This window comes from Marmota monax, unplaced genomic scaffold, assembly GCF_021218885.2.
Source record: "Marmota monax isolate L192 unplaced genomic scaffold, Marmota_monax_Labrador192_F-V1.1 WCK01_AAM20220418_F8-fsc00101, whole genome shotgun sequence".
NCBI classification, from domain to species: Eukaryota; Metazoa; Chordata; class Mammalia; order Rodentia; family Sciuridae; genus Marmota; species Marmota monax.
In genome coordinates, this window is record NW_026692786.1 from 1,435,690 (window position 1) to 1,450,148 (window position 14,459).

Consider the following 14,459-nt stretch of genomic DNA (forward strand, 5'->3'; position numbering starts at 1 on the left):
AAACAAAAAAAGGTCAAGGTCATCAAAATCAAGCAAGTTCTACATCTTTCCATCTCCTCACTCCCACAGATAATCATCATTTTTTCCTTCTATCTCTGTGTATTTAACTTTTTAAAGATTTCACATATAATGGATATCATGCAGTATATTTACAGCTTTTTTATTGGTTGGTTGGTTGCTTTTTTTGGAGGGGGGTTCATTGTACTGGGGGTGAACACAAGGCCTCCTGCATGCTAGATGAGCACTCTACCACTAAACTATAACCCCAGTCCTTTTTCTTTTATTCTTTTTTTCTATTTTTTTTAAAATAAATGACAGCAAAATGCATTACAATTCTTATTACATATATACAGCACAATTTTTCATATCTCTGGTTGTATATAAAATATGTTGACACCAATTCGTGTCTTTATACATGTACTTTGGATAATGGTGTCCATCACATTCCACCATCCTTGCTAATCCCCTGCCCTCTCCTTTTCCCTCCCACCCCTCTGCCCTATCTAGAGTTCATCTATTCCTCCTATGCTCCCCCTCCCTATCCCACTATAAATCAGCCTCCTTATATCAAGAGAAAACATTCAGCATTTGTTTTTTGGGGGGATTGGCTAACTTCACTTAGCATTATCTTCTCCAACGCCATCCATTTACCTGCAAATGTCATGATTTTGATCTCTTTTATTGCTGAGTAAAATTCCATTGTGTATATATATCACATTTTTTTATCCATTCATCTATTAAGGACATCTAGGTTTGTTCCACAGATTAGCTATTGTGAATTGTGTGAATTGTGATGTGTCTGTGTTCCTGTAGCATGCTGATTTTAAGTCCTTTAGGTGTAGACTGAGGAGAAGAATAGCTGGGTCAATGGTGGTTCCATTCCCAGATTTCCAAGGAATCTCCATACTGCTTTCCATAGCTGCCATAGCTGCCATTCTGACTGGAGTGAGATGATATCTTAGAGTAGTTTTGATTTACATTTCTCTAATTGCTAGCAATTATCAAGTTTTTTTCATATATTTGTTGATTGATGTATATCCTCTTCTGAGAAGTGTCTGTTCAGGTCCTTGGCCCATTTATTGATTGGGTTATTTAGGGGGTTTTTTTGCTTACCTTTTTGAGTTCTTTACTTGGAAATCAACTTAATGAAAGAGGTGAAATATCTATACAATGAAAACTACAGGACCCTAAAGAAATAAATCAAAGAGGACCTTAGAAGATGGAAAGATCTACCTTGCTCTTGGATAGGCAGAATTAATATTATCAAAATGATCATACTTCCAAAAGCACTGTACAGATTTAATGCAATTCCAATCAAAATCCCAATGGCATTCCTCATATAAATAGAAAAGGCAATCATGAAATTTATCTAGAAAAATAAGAGACCCAGAATAGCTAAAACAATCCTTAGCAGGAAGAGTGAAGCAGGTGGCATCACTATACCAGAACTTAAACTATACTACAGAGCAATAGTAACAAAAACAGCATGGTATTGGCACCAAAACAGACTGGTACACCAATGGTACATAATCAAGGACACAGAGACTAACTCACAAAATTACAATTATCTTATATTAGACAAAGGTACCAAGAACATGCATTGGAGAAAAGATAGCCTCTTCAACAGATGGTGCTGGGAAAACTGGAAATCCATATGCAACAAAATGAAATTAAACCCCTATCTCTCACCACGCACAAAACTCAACTCAAAGTGGATCCAAGACCTAGGAATTAAACTAGAGACTCTGCATCTAATAGAAGAAAAAGTAGGCCCTAATCTTCATCATGTGGAATTAGGCCCCAACTTCCTTAATAAGACTCCTATAGCGCAAGGATTAAAACCAAGAATCAATAAATGGGATGGATTCAAACTAAAAAATTTCTTCTCAGCAAAAGAAACAATCTGTGAGGTGAATAGAGAGCCTACATCCTGGGAGCAAATTTTTACCTCTCACACATCAGATAGAGCTCTAATCTTTTTCTTTTGTTCTATTACAGGGTCTCACTTATTTGCCCATTTTATTTCTGTGTCTGTCTTACTTCATTCAGCATAATGTCCTCCAATTTCATTCATATTGTGGTAAATTCAGGATCTCGTTCTTTACGTCTGAGTAATATTTCATTGTGTATGCAAATGTGTGTATCAGGTTTTTTATCCACTTATCTGTCAAGAAACACTTCAGCTGTTTCTGTATCTTGGCTATTATGAATAATGCTACAATGAACATGGAAGTGCAGATATCTTTACCAGATAGTGATTGTATTTCCTTTGGGAGTATAATGAGAAGAAACATTGCTTGGTCATATTGTCACTTTATTTTTAATTTATTTAGGAATCACCAGACTGTTTTCCACATGGATGCATCAATCCATGGAATCAGAATTCAATAAAGGAAAAAATAGGGACATATAAGTCAAAGGACAAATAGTAGTACATATGTAGAATGAGAAATCTACAGATCTAACATACAATGTGAGGTCTGCAGTTAATTATACTGTATTTTGCCCAAATTTTAGATTTTAGATGCTTGTTGCAAAGTAATGGGTAACTGTGATATTATTAATACATTAATTTGCTTGACTATAGCAACAGTTTCACTGTATCTATATCACACCCAAATATATATAAGTATATATTTAAAACAACAAGCAAAATCTAATAAACTGTTACAGCTAAGGAGACATAACTAATGCAGCATATATCCTGGATGGGCTCTTGAAACAGGAAAGTTATATTTAATAGACACTAAGAAAATATGAATGAGCTATGGACCTCAGTTAATAATAACGATTCCGTATTGATCAATTAACTGTGATAAATGTACCACACTAGTGTAAGAGGATAACAATAAGTGAAACTTTATTGTGGGAGAGTGTAAATATAAGAGCCCTGTATTATCCCCAGAACTTTTCTATAAATATGAAACTGTTCTAAAAATAAAGTCTACCAGTTTAAAAAAAAAAGGAAAACAAATTTCAAAACTCAGAGAAAATTCTTACATAAGCCATCCACTTCAGTATTTGTGTTTTGAAACATTAATTCTCTAACAACCTGGCAATGTGGAAACTTTTATTGTATCAGTGGGGTAGTTAAGGCTCAAAGAATGAAGTGACTTCCCCCAAATCATGCACCCAGCAAATCTTGGTTTCTAGAGGCTGGACTGAAACCCAGAGTTTGGCTTCAGAGCTGGGACCCTCAGACACTTGACTACAGTTCGTTGAACCCCTCCGCATGGTGCCAACACCCACCAGGGACCACTGGGCTCCTGATGCTGCTGTTGCTGTTAGCTTTGTTGTAATTTTTGTCAACATTTCCTCACCCTGACACAGCAGAGCACCTGCTGTCTGCACCTTGTAGTCCCCTTCTCAGTAGTGTCTCCAGTAGCTTCCCCATAAAAGGCTTTTTTCTTTGACTCAACACACAAGATCCAAAGGCAGCATCTGCCTCCACAGTGAGCATGTCACAGAGTCACTAGATACGCTTGGTGATTCAAGCCTTGGGTCTGTCTGCACCTTTACCAGGGACGCAGCAATAGGGTCTGATCTCATCCAGCCCAAGGCCAATATGTCTGTGTTTGACTTTTCAGTTGTCCATGGCCTTCCAATACTTAACTATGATCTTCACCTGGGAAGAATGGGGGAAGTTGGACCTGTCTCAGAGGACCCTGTACCAGGAGGTAATACTGGAGACCTGTGGGCACCTGGTCTCATTAGGTAAGCCTCACCTCTCTCCCATGTGTAGACAGCCTCTTACTTCAGGTCTGCCTGGTAGGAAAGGCCTCTGAGCCCACTCGCCCTGCCCAAAATTCCTGCTGTTTTTGTTTCACTTCCCCCTATCTTATTATCCCTGTCTACCCAGGCACCCTGAGGGGCCGAATACAGGAAATCAAGAACCAAGCCTGCACTCTCAATTCTAATATCTAGCACAAGCTGCCCCCTGTCTCAGGTCCTTAGTCCTGATTCTCACCAGAGGGAGATTGAATGGGCAAGTTTTGTTGGTTAAGTGTTCCCATGACCCAGTTTGCTTGGGCTGCAGATGATGGTCCATTCTCAAAAAAAGTCCATGAGTCTAGCAGGCCAGCTGGCAACTTTCTAAATTACACAGTATCCATTACGCTCACTTTTTCCTGATGTCTACACCATCATCCTTGATTCCTAGGGCCTGTCTCACAATCCTCTTTAGGTGCAGATGATTTTAAAAGGTGCACAATGTATCATTAATGTATCGTTGATGGCATTGAATGGAGACCTCTGTGCTGCTTTCTCATTGTTGTCAGGAGAAAGTTTTAATTAGTGATGAGTCTCTGGTGCCTGCCCTAACTTTTGCTAATTTTCCTTTTCAACAGAGGAAGTAGCCCTAATTTACAGCACAAGAATCTATAGCATTATTGTTATTTCATTGTTGTATTGTGATGGCAACTTATTTGTGAAAAATGAAACTAGTTTTCCCATTTAAAAGTCATACAAGATTCCATTTCTGAAAGAATCTATTTAAGTAAACAAAATGTGTGTCAGCCCAAAGAAAAAATAGTTTACAGTAATGGTCACATTTATGTCCCTTGAGCACTAACACCATGTTAAGCCCTGTTCCAGTCACCCCCCCTGCTCCACTGATTTAATCCTCACAACGTCCCTTGTGAAATGTGGCTTTATTGTTGTTGTTGTTTAAGGCTACTGACTCTGCACCCAGTTCTCTCCCCTGTAGAAAGCTGCTGCCCAAAGACAACAATGACATTTTTAGCATTAGGGGTTTTTTTAATAAGCTTCCTTATTGAGGTATACCTACTATTTGGTAATATGTATGATCCTAAGTGTTCATCTGGATGCACATTTCATCTGTGGCTTTCATTCCTGTGATTTCCACCTGGATCAAGCTTGGACATTCTCAGCCTACGACAGATTTCCCCCACTGCCTCCCAGTCAGTTCCCCACAAAGGCACCGCTCCACTGACCTCTGTCCCCATAGATTAGATTGGTCCCTTCTTGAACATTATATGAATGGACTCACACTGTATAATTCTCTGTGTCTTGGGTATCTTGTTCAACATCCTGTTTGAGAAATTCATAGCACAAGTATTACTTTCTTTCCTGAGATCATTGATGCAGATGTTCCCTAGTTCATACACTTTCCCTTCGCTTCACTTTGCTTCCTTAGAATAGCTTCGAATAGCTGTTTTCCCAAATAAAACCGAACAAGGTCAGAGTCAGATGTAGATCAATTTGAACCATGCTTTTTCAATCCTCCCCGCATACTTGGAGAGCTTTTAGAGCTACTAATGTTCAGATCTAATCCCCAGAGATTCTGTTCCATTTGGTTCATGAATCACATCAGACATTCCCAGGTGGTTTTAATGTCCATGGAGATTGAGACCTACTTACTTAGGTTAATTCAAAAATAGCTTTTTCTAGAGGGGGGAAAAGGAAAAGAAAGATAGGGCCAATCTCATGTAAATTAAATGGAGATCAGTAGAGGAAAGGGCCTAAGGGGTAGGAGGTGGGGAGGGAGGGGGGAGTGCTCGGGATTGATATTGGCCAAATTATGTTGTTATATTGTGCATTATGTGCATGTCTGAATATGTAACAACAAATACCATCAGTATGAACAACTGTAACTCGCCAATTTTATAAAATGTAGGAAAAAGAAAATAGTTTCTTGAATGAAAGGTCTCATTCTGGGGGTCCCATGATTCGTGTAAAGGGGGAAGGGCTGCTCCTGAACAGAGTCAGATTCTGCAGGATGGAGATCCAGGGGAGTGGCTGTTAGGTAGATGGCCATCACAACCCTCTGCAGACTTTTGACGCAAGGATGGTGTTTGTGCTCTTGGTTTCCAGGTTACAGGTCAGCATTTTCTTTGCATGGTTGGAAGGAGTAGCCACATTCTAAGATCTTGTTCTTATGTTGAATACCATATTGAATATAGAGGTTCATTTTGTCTTTACCAGAATATTTCTGTCCTGTTTCCATGTTCAGGGTATCCTGTTCCCAAACCAGAACTGATCGGCCTGCCAGAAAATGAGCAAAATCTATGTATGGTAAAGAGAGGCCACTCCTAAAGTTCCTGCTCAGGTGAGTGTCTGAGATCCAGGCAAGTGGTGATGGTGGGGATCCCTGTACCCTACAGACAGTAGGGAACCTCTTGTTGGGAACAGGAAAGGATCTTGTGACTTTCCTGGGGGCTTGGGAAGCCATGTAGCCCTGTGATCTATTCTTTCCGCCTCATCTTAGTACATACTTTTTTGAGACTCTAACGTGGCATCTTTCTAACTTCGCAGTGGAACATTAGTCATTTTATACAGATAATGAGCAATGTTTTTAATCCACAGATGCTCTTCTGTCTCAGATCTTCATTTCATCACTTATCGAAGATATTTCACCTGAGATGACTTTTCATCATCCTTAAATAGAATTTCCTTAAATAAGAATTCCATCTTATGCAGTTTATTTTTCATTAAACTTTTAGCCTGAAGTACTTTCATCTCATGCTTTCTTCAAAGACATTTTTACTACGTATAGAAATTTAGGCTCATGGTTCTTTCTTCAGCAGTTTCAACTGATCCCCGAATCATAATTATGTATACATAGGTAGAGAGTGGTGACAGATAATTTATTCTAGTCATAGCTTTCAAGTATTAAGTTAGGATGGGAGCAGAAAACCCTAATACTGAGAGAGCAGTGATTATTGGAGAAACTTAGGATTGTTGGTAAAGAGAATGAGAGTATTGGTATGTAGGAAAAATAATGTGAATATCTGCTAATCAAATAATTGTTCTGTGCTAGGTGCTCAGCAATCCCTTTCTCCCTTCCTGGACCTGGCTTCCCTTACACTTAAATTGGTTCTCACTTGAGGGACTGCAGATTCAGGTAATGGAATAATTAAATCTTGCTGAGGGTGATACCAGGTAACTGAATCACTGAACATCAGACTCTGCAATCTCTCAATCCAGACTTTGTACCTGGTATGGCTGCCCTAAAGGTCAGAGGGGAGGCAGAAGAGAGGTGAATTTCCTGAGAATTAGACACTTGTCAACTGATGTTAGACGTTTGAAATCATGTCATCTGCACTCTCCACTTTGGCCGATGGGCAGTTAGCTAGTTGTCAAGTGTTGAATCATGTAGCCTGTGAAAATTCATCACAGGCAATAGGCCTACCTATTCATGCATGATCTGTTTTTAAAAATAAAATTTTAAAAGGAGCCACATGTTACAAAGATGTACTTTCATGTAAAAACTTTAATGAATACTCTGAGGCCACTTGCTTAATTGTAGTGATTATATTTTATATTTTTTAATATTTTTAGTAGTCAATGGACATTTATCTATCTATCTATCTATTTATCTATCTATTTTTATGCAGTGCTGGGAATTGAACCCAGTGCCTCACACATGCCAAGCAAGCACTCCTCGACTGAGCCACAAACCCACCCCCTGTATTTTATGTTTTGACAAATATCTCAAATGCAATACAAACGGGACATCTTAGACTTGCAGTATAAATGGAAGTCTCGTGATGATTCATAGAATATTTCCCAGAGACCTTGGAGTGCTGGTTGGCCATTGTCATGAAGAACAGATACGAGACAGAAACTATACTACCCCAAAGTGTTTCTTTGCCTCCACTGGAAGAAGGCATTTTCTGTACCCCACAAAGACAGTAGTGGAGTTTCTGGAGATGCTGTTAGGGATGTTCATCTGGCAGTGGTGGGTCACTCACTCCACAGAGACCAAGCTGATTCCCAGGCAGGTCCTCAGGACTGTTTAAAAAGTATTCATAAAACTTATAAAGAACAATAGAACAGATTTCACTCAGAGAGAGTATTGCAAGAGCTGTAGAAACCACTTTGTGATAGGGTTTTGCAGTGGGGTGGATAGATTAGGCTCAACTCCAAACACAAGGAAAAGTCGGGATTTATAGCCAAGGAGAAGGGCGGTGGTCAGTGCATGGAAAATTTCTAAGAGGAAGCATCAGAAATAAGGGGACACTCAGGTTAAACTGACTTAGGATTCTTGCTAAAACTGAAGAGACAACATGGAAGTCCAAAAGTCAAGTTCTAGTTGAGAATAGAATTTAGAAGAATATGCTAGAGTCTCGTCGAGTAAATTGTCAGGACCAAGCAAGGAAACAGTGCCAAGGAAAGGTCCTTCCTCCGCTCCTCTGTATGAGCCATGAGTCCCCAGATCAGGAGTTTTGCCAGGATCCTCCAGAATGTCTGCACCCACCCTTCATCTCCATGATGCCACAGGACTTGTGTGTATTTTATATTGGTGGAGACCAAATCTTGGAGTGCCAAACATCACACCACATCAACTGTAGAACAAAGTGGGAGCTGGTTGAGCCTGGGAGGCACGCTTGTCTCTCAGCTGTCATGACCCTACTGCACCCACTTTGTTCACTGGTGGTCCTGGTGCTGACAGACCCAGTGAGTGAGTAGAAGATCTCAGGCCCCAAGATGTTCAGACTCCTACTCTCAGGTTCTTGGTGCCAAGATATAAAGAATGATGTTGACCTGCGCCTTTCCCGCTGCCCACATGTGGTGATTTAGAAAGAGGAATTTTCTGGTCATGATGGCAACACTAGTATGTACAAGTAAAGGGGGCAAAGAATGGGTCACCTTGCTTGGGCAAATCATTGGGTAGTAGGTGTCACAGGGACAGGAGAGTGGCTATGAGAGGGTACATATAGGGAAGATCAGAATATGGCAATGTCAAATTGTCCCAGGGAGGGTCAATTTGAGAGGAATGCTAAGGCTTAGAGGGAATGGAGGTCAAGTTACAATATGACCTGTGAGGGAGCTTATTCACCCTTGAATGGATTCATCAGGCTTTGGTGGTGACTGGACACCACTCCCTGGGTGAAGAGACACAATATGAAACACAGTCGAGAAAGAGGATATGAGGGTATTAGATGTATGTATGGTTGTGAAAGGTTGAAGCCCCAGATGGCCAGGCAAGGTCTTCAAAATAAATTTGGTGCTGTCCCTGTCAGTGGGAACCATCAAAGGTGTATTGAGTTGAATTGTGCCCCTCTCCTCGCCAAAAAAATAGATGTTGAAGTCTCAATAATCAGTACATCGGAAAGTGACCTCTTTTGGAAATAGTCTTATATAGAGGTCATGAAGGTGAACCTTAATCCAATATGACTGGTATTGGTATGAAAAGGGGAAATTTGGACACTGAGACAGAGAGGGAAGACAACATAAAGACACACAGAGACCTCAGAAAACTTGGAATGAGACCACAGTTTGACCCAATTACCCCCCTCCTTGGGTCATGAAGGTGAACCTTAATCCAATATGACTGGTATTGGTATGAAAAGGGGAAATTTGGACACTGAGACAGAGAGGGAAGACAACATAAAGACACACAGAGACCTCAGAAAACTTGGAATGAGACCACAGTTTGACCCAATTACCCCCCCTCCTTGGTATATATCCAAAGGACTTAAAATCAGCATACTACAGTGACACAGCAACATCAATGTTATAGCAGCTCAATTCACAATCGCTAAACTATGGAACCAACCTAGGTGCCCTTCAACAGATGAATGAATAAAGAAAGTGTGGTACATATATACAATAAAATATTACTTGGCCATAAAAAGAATGAAATTATGGCATGTGTCGGTAAATGGGTGGAACTGGAGACTGTCATGCTGAGTGAAATAAGCCAATCCCCCAAAACCAAAGGCCAAATGTTTTCTCTGATATGCGGATGCTAGCACACAATAAAGGGGGATGGAAGAATAGAAGTTTGTTGGATTAAACAAAGGGGAATAAAGGGAAGGGAGGGAGATGGGAATAGGAAAGATAGTAGAAGGAATTGGACATAACTTTCCTATGTTCACATATGAATACATGAAGAGTGTAACTCCACATCATGTACAACCATGAGAATGGAATCCTAATTGGAACAAGTTATACTCCATGTATGTACAATATGTCACAATACACTCTACTGCCATGAATATCTAAAAAGAATTTTTAAATGATAAAAAAAGACACAGAAGACAGCCACATGATTGGAGTGACGCCTCTTCAAACCAAGAGACACCAAAGATGTTGGCACCAAGTGTCAGAAGTTAGAAGAGGCAAGGAAAAATTCTCCCCAGAGCCACCAGAGAAAGCACAGTCGTGCCAACACCTTGACTTAAGTCTTCTAGACTCCAGAACTGTAAGAAAAAAAGTCTGCTGTTTCAAGCCACCCAGTTTATGGTACTTTCTTACAGCAGCTCTAGGAAACTGCATCTAGGGCAGGATGAGATCCTCATTGCTTTTACTGACAATCTCTGAATGCTGTGTACAGAGAGACTTGCAGGGAGCCCATGCAGATGTTGGTTTGCAATGGCAATGGGGTTCACAGGTGGGATCTAGAGTGATATGCCTGTGGGAGGAAGCATTAGCTTTTGGGCCTGGTGTTAGGGGTTAAGGAAGACGATCAAGTTCACTTTTGTCTGTATCTGGAAGGTATATTTTATGATGCTTTGACATCTTGGGGCCTGGCTTCAGTCTCCTGGAGAGCCCCCCTTTCCTAGAGCTGGATAACTCATTTGTAATAAACAACTGGGCAGTAAGCAAGTTACTGATACGTAAACCTATGAATCTGAGTCCATATTCCCGCCTACCTTCTGCAGTCCAGGACACTATCCCTCTGCCCTAAGCCACTCCAGGCCAGGTACAGAACCTCTAGGAACCAACCACACTTATAGCCCAAGATTCACCAAAATTATTCAAATTTTTCAAATCCTTAACTGACTCAGCTTACCTGATCTGACCCTGGCTCATGTTTTTCCCATCACTTTTTCTTCTTTTGTTTTTTCAGAATATCAAATTCTGTAGCACTTTATTAAGTAGTTACAGCCATTCTAAACATCAGTCAATAAGCCAGAGACTCAGCAAAGTCACTGCTTTCCCCCCTCACTTCCACCTCCTGACTTCGGATGTCTGTCAGCTCTATAGTGATCTCTTCTCTCTCATTCCCGGCAGTAGCAATTTGTATATTTCTTGGTAAAACTTAGCTAGATGATTATCCATTTTACTGATCCTAAGGATTTTGATTTCATTACTATTCTCTATTTTTTCTGCTCATACACACACACACACACACACACAAACACAAACACACACACACACACACACACACCTGTGAAACCAGTATCACAATTAAGGTAATGAGCACCCCTGCCACCTCCAAGAATCCTACTCTGTCTGTCCCACTCTTGTAATAAGAAGACCTTAAAATTCACTCTTTCAAAAAAATTTTTAAATATTATATCATAAGCAAATCTAGAACTTATACATCTTGTATAACTGAAACTTTATAATTTTTTAATATTTATTTTTTAGTTATAGGTGGACACATATCTTTATTTTTTTTATTTTATGTGGTGTTGAGGACTGACCCAGTGCCTCATGCATGCTAGGAGAATGTTCTACCTCTGAGCCACGACCCCAGTCCCCACCCCATAACTGAAACTTTATACCTTTTAGTCAGCTTTTTGTTATTGTGATCAAGATTCCAGACAAAAACAATCCAGAAGAGAAAAGTTTATTTTGTCTCATGGTTTCAGAAGTCTCAGACCAACTCTATTGCTCGGGCCGGAAGTGTGGCTGAACATCATTGTGGAAGGGTGTGACAGGAGAGAGAGAGAGGTGGGGGGGAAGTGAGGGCATCCAGGGACACTCCTGGTGCTCTACTTTCTCTAGCTATGCCCCACTTGCCTATAGTTACCATCTAGTAATCCATTCAAATTATTCTCTACCAAATGGATTAATCCATTAGTTACATTATAGCTCTCAGATTCTAATCATCTCACCTCTAAACATCCCCAAATTAGTAAGATCCATTCAAACCATAACTATATCTGTTGGACAGCAGCTCCCCATTTACTCCTTCCCCAGTCCCTGGGGCCACCTTTCTACCCTCTGCTTCTGAGTTTGAATATTTTAGGTATCCCATGTAGGTGAAACCATGCAGTTTTGTCTTTCTGTGCCTGGCTTATTGCATTTGTTTTAGTGCCCTCTGGGTTCATCCCTGTTGTTGCATATGGCAAGACACCACTCTTTTTAAGGCCAAATGATATTCCTTTTTTGTATATCCAAGAGCAATCTTTTTTAATTGGTAAGGTCTAGTATTTCTGAATTTTCCCCTTTTATGCTTTTGTATCTTGTTCAAGAAATTTTTACCTAGGCTTGGTCCTGATCATTTTCTCTTGTACTTTTTCATAAACCTTTATAGTTATACATTTTGTATTTCAGTCTGTGCTTCACTTTATATTTATAAATATAAAAAAATATGAGGTTTAAGTGGAGCTTTTTTCGCCCAGTTACTCCAACATTATTTATTGAAAAAAACTGACCTACCTCCATTTAGTTGTTTTGTTCATTTATTAAAAATCAGTTGATTTTATTTTGGGGTCTACTTCACAGTTCTTTATTCTGTTTTCCTTTGATCTGTGTGTTTATCACTTAGCCAGCACCACATTATTGTATCTTGTTTACTGTAGCAACATAGTGAGCTTAACATCAGGCTGAGTGATTCCTCCTATTTTATTCTTCTTTCTCAAATTGTTTTAGCTACTCTAGATCCTTTACCTTTCCAGATATATATATATATATATATATATATATATATATATATATATATATTTAAATTTCCTTTTTAGTTGTAAATGGACACAATACCTTTATTTTGTTTATTTTTTTACTGTGGTGCTGAGGATCGAACCCAGTGCTTCACACATGCTAGGCAAGTGAGCCACAACCCCAGACCCCAGATATATATATTTTTAAACTTTTCTATTATTTTATTATTTTAACTTTATTATTTATTATTTTTATGCGGTGCTGAGGAAGGAACCCAGAGCCTTGCACGTGCAAGGCAAGCGCTCTACTGCTGAGCCATAACCCCAGCCCCGCCCAGATATAATTTTTTAAAGTGTGCTTATATCTATAAAAACAATTTCAGTGATTTTGACTGACATTTTGTTAAAGCTACAGATCATTTTGGGAATAATCAACGTTGTTATTGTGTTGATGCATAAAAATCCATGAACAGTATACCTGTCCATTTTTTTAGGTCTTTGATATCTTTGTGTCTTGTCATTTTTCACATATTCAATACACATTTTGCACAATAGTGTTCCATTTCTTGAGTGATTATAAATGAGAGTGTGCTTTTATTTTCAGTATCTCCATGTCTGTTGCTAGTACATTAAAATGCATCTTAGTTTTGGGTGTTGATCTTATGTTCACTTACTTTATTTAATAGTTTTATTGCAGATAACGTGGGTTTTCACATAGATCACCATGTTCTGCAAATGTAGACAGTTTTATTTCTTTTAATCTTATTCATTTGTATTTTATTTCCTGCCATGCTTTGTTGCCATGGCCAGAATTCCAGTTATAATAAGAATAAGAGTAGTGTGATAAAATATCCTTTCTGTTTTCCCAATCTTAGGAGGAAAGCATTTATTCTTTTGCCATTAAAATTGATGTCACCTACAGATTTTTTTCTGTAGATATTCCTTATGAGGTTGGAAGAATAACTTTCTATTTTTAGTTTATCTAGAATTTTTTATTATGAATAGATGTTGGAAAATTATATTCTAATTTCCATTTTAATATTTCTTTGATCCATGGATTATTTATAGATTCCACATATTTGGAAATTTTCAAGATTCCATATATTTTTAATTTTTATTGAATTCCATTATGATTAGAAGACAAACCTTGTGGCTTAAAATTTTTTTAATTTATTCAGATTTTCCTTGTAGCTTTAGTATATAGATTATATTTGTAAATGTTCCATGTTCACTTGAAACAAATGTGTTTGCTGCTATTGTTGATTGTGGGATTCTGAACTTGTCAATAGTATTCTCTAGGTTTTCTATACTCTTACTGATTTTCTATCTATTTAGTCATCTGTTATTTGGAGGATTTGATTATTTTGTCATGCATTTTTGTTGTTGTTGTTTTGTTTTTTGGTACTGGGCATTGAACCTAGAGGCACTTTACCACTGAGCTACACCCCAGTCCTTTTTTATTTTTTATTTTAAGACAGAGTTTAGAGTCTCCTAAAGTTACTGAGGCTGGTGTTGAATTTGCAATCCTCTTGCCTCAGCCTCCTGAGCTTCTGGAATTCAGGTATGCATTACCACACCCAGCTTCTCCATGCAGTTCTTTCAGATTTTGCTTCATGTATTCAAAAATTATGTTATTAGGGGACTAAACATTTTTAATTCTTATATACATGTTTTGTTTTCGTTTTTGTGGTACTGGGTGTTGATTCCAGGAGCACTTTACCACTGAGGAACATCCCCAGCTCCTCCCCTCACCCCTTTTCTTTTGTATTGAGAAAGGGTCTCACTAAATTGCCTAGGCCGTCCTGGAAGTTGAGATCCTCCTGCTTCCAACTCCATAGTAGCTGGGATTACAGGCATGAACCATTACGTTCGACTTGTTGG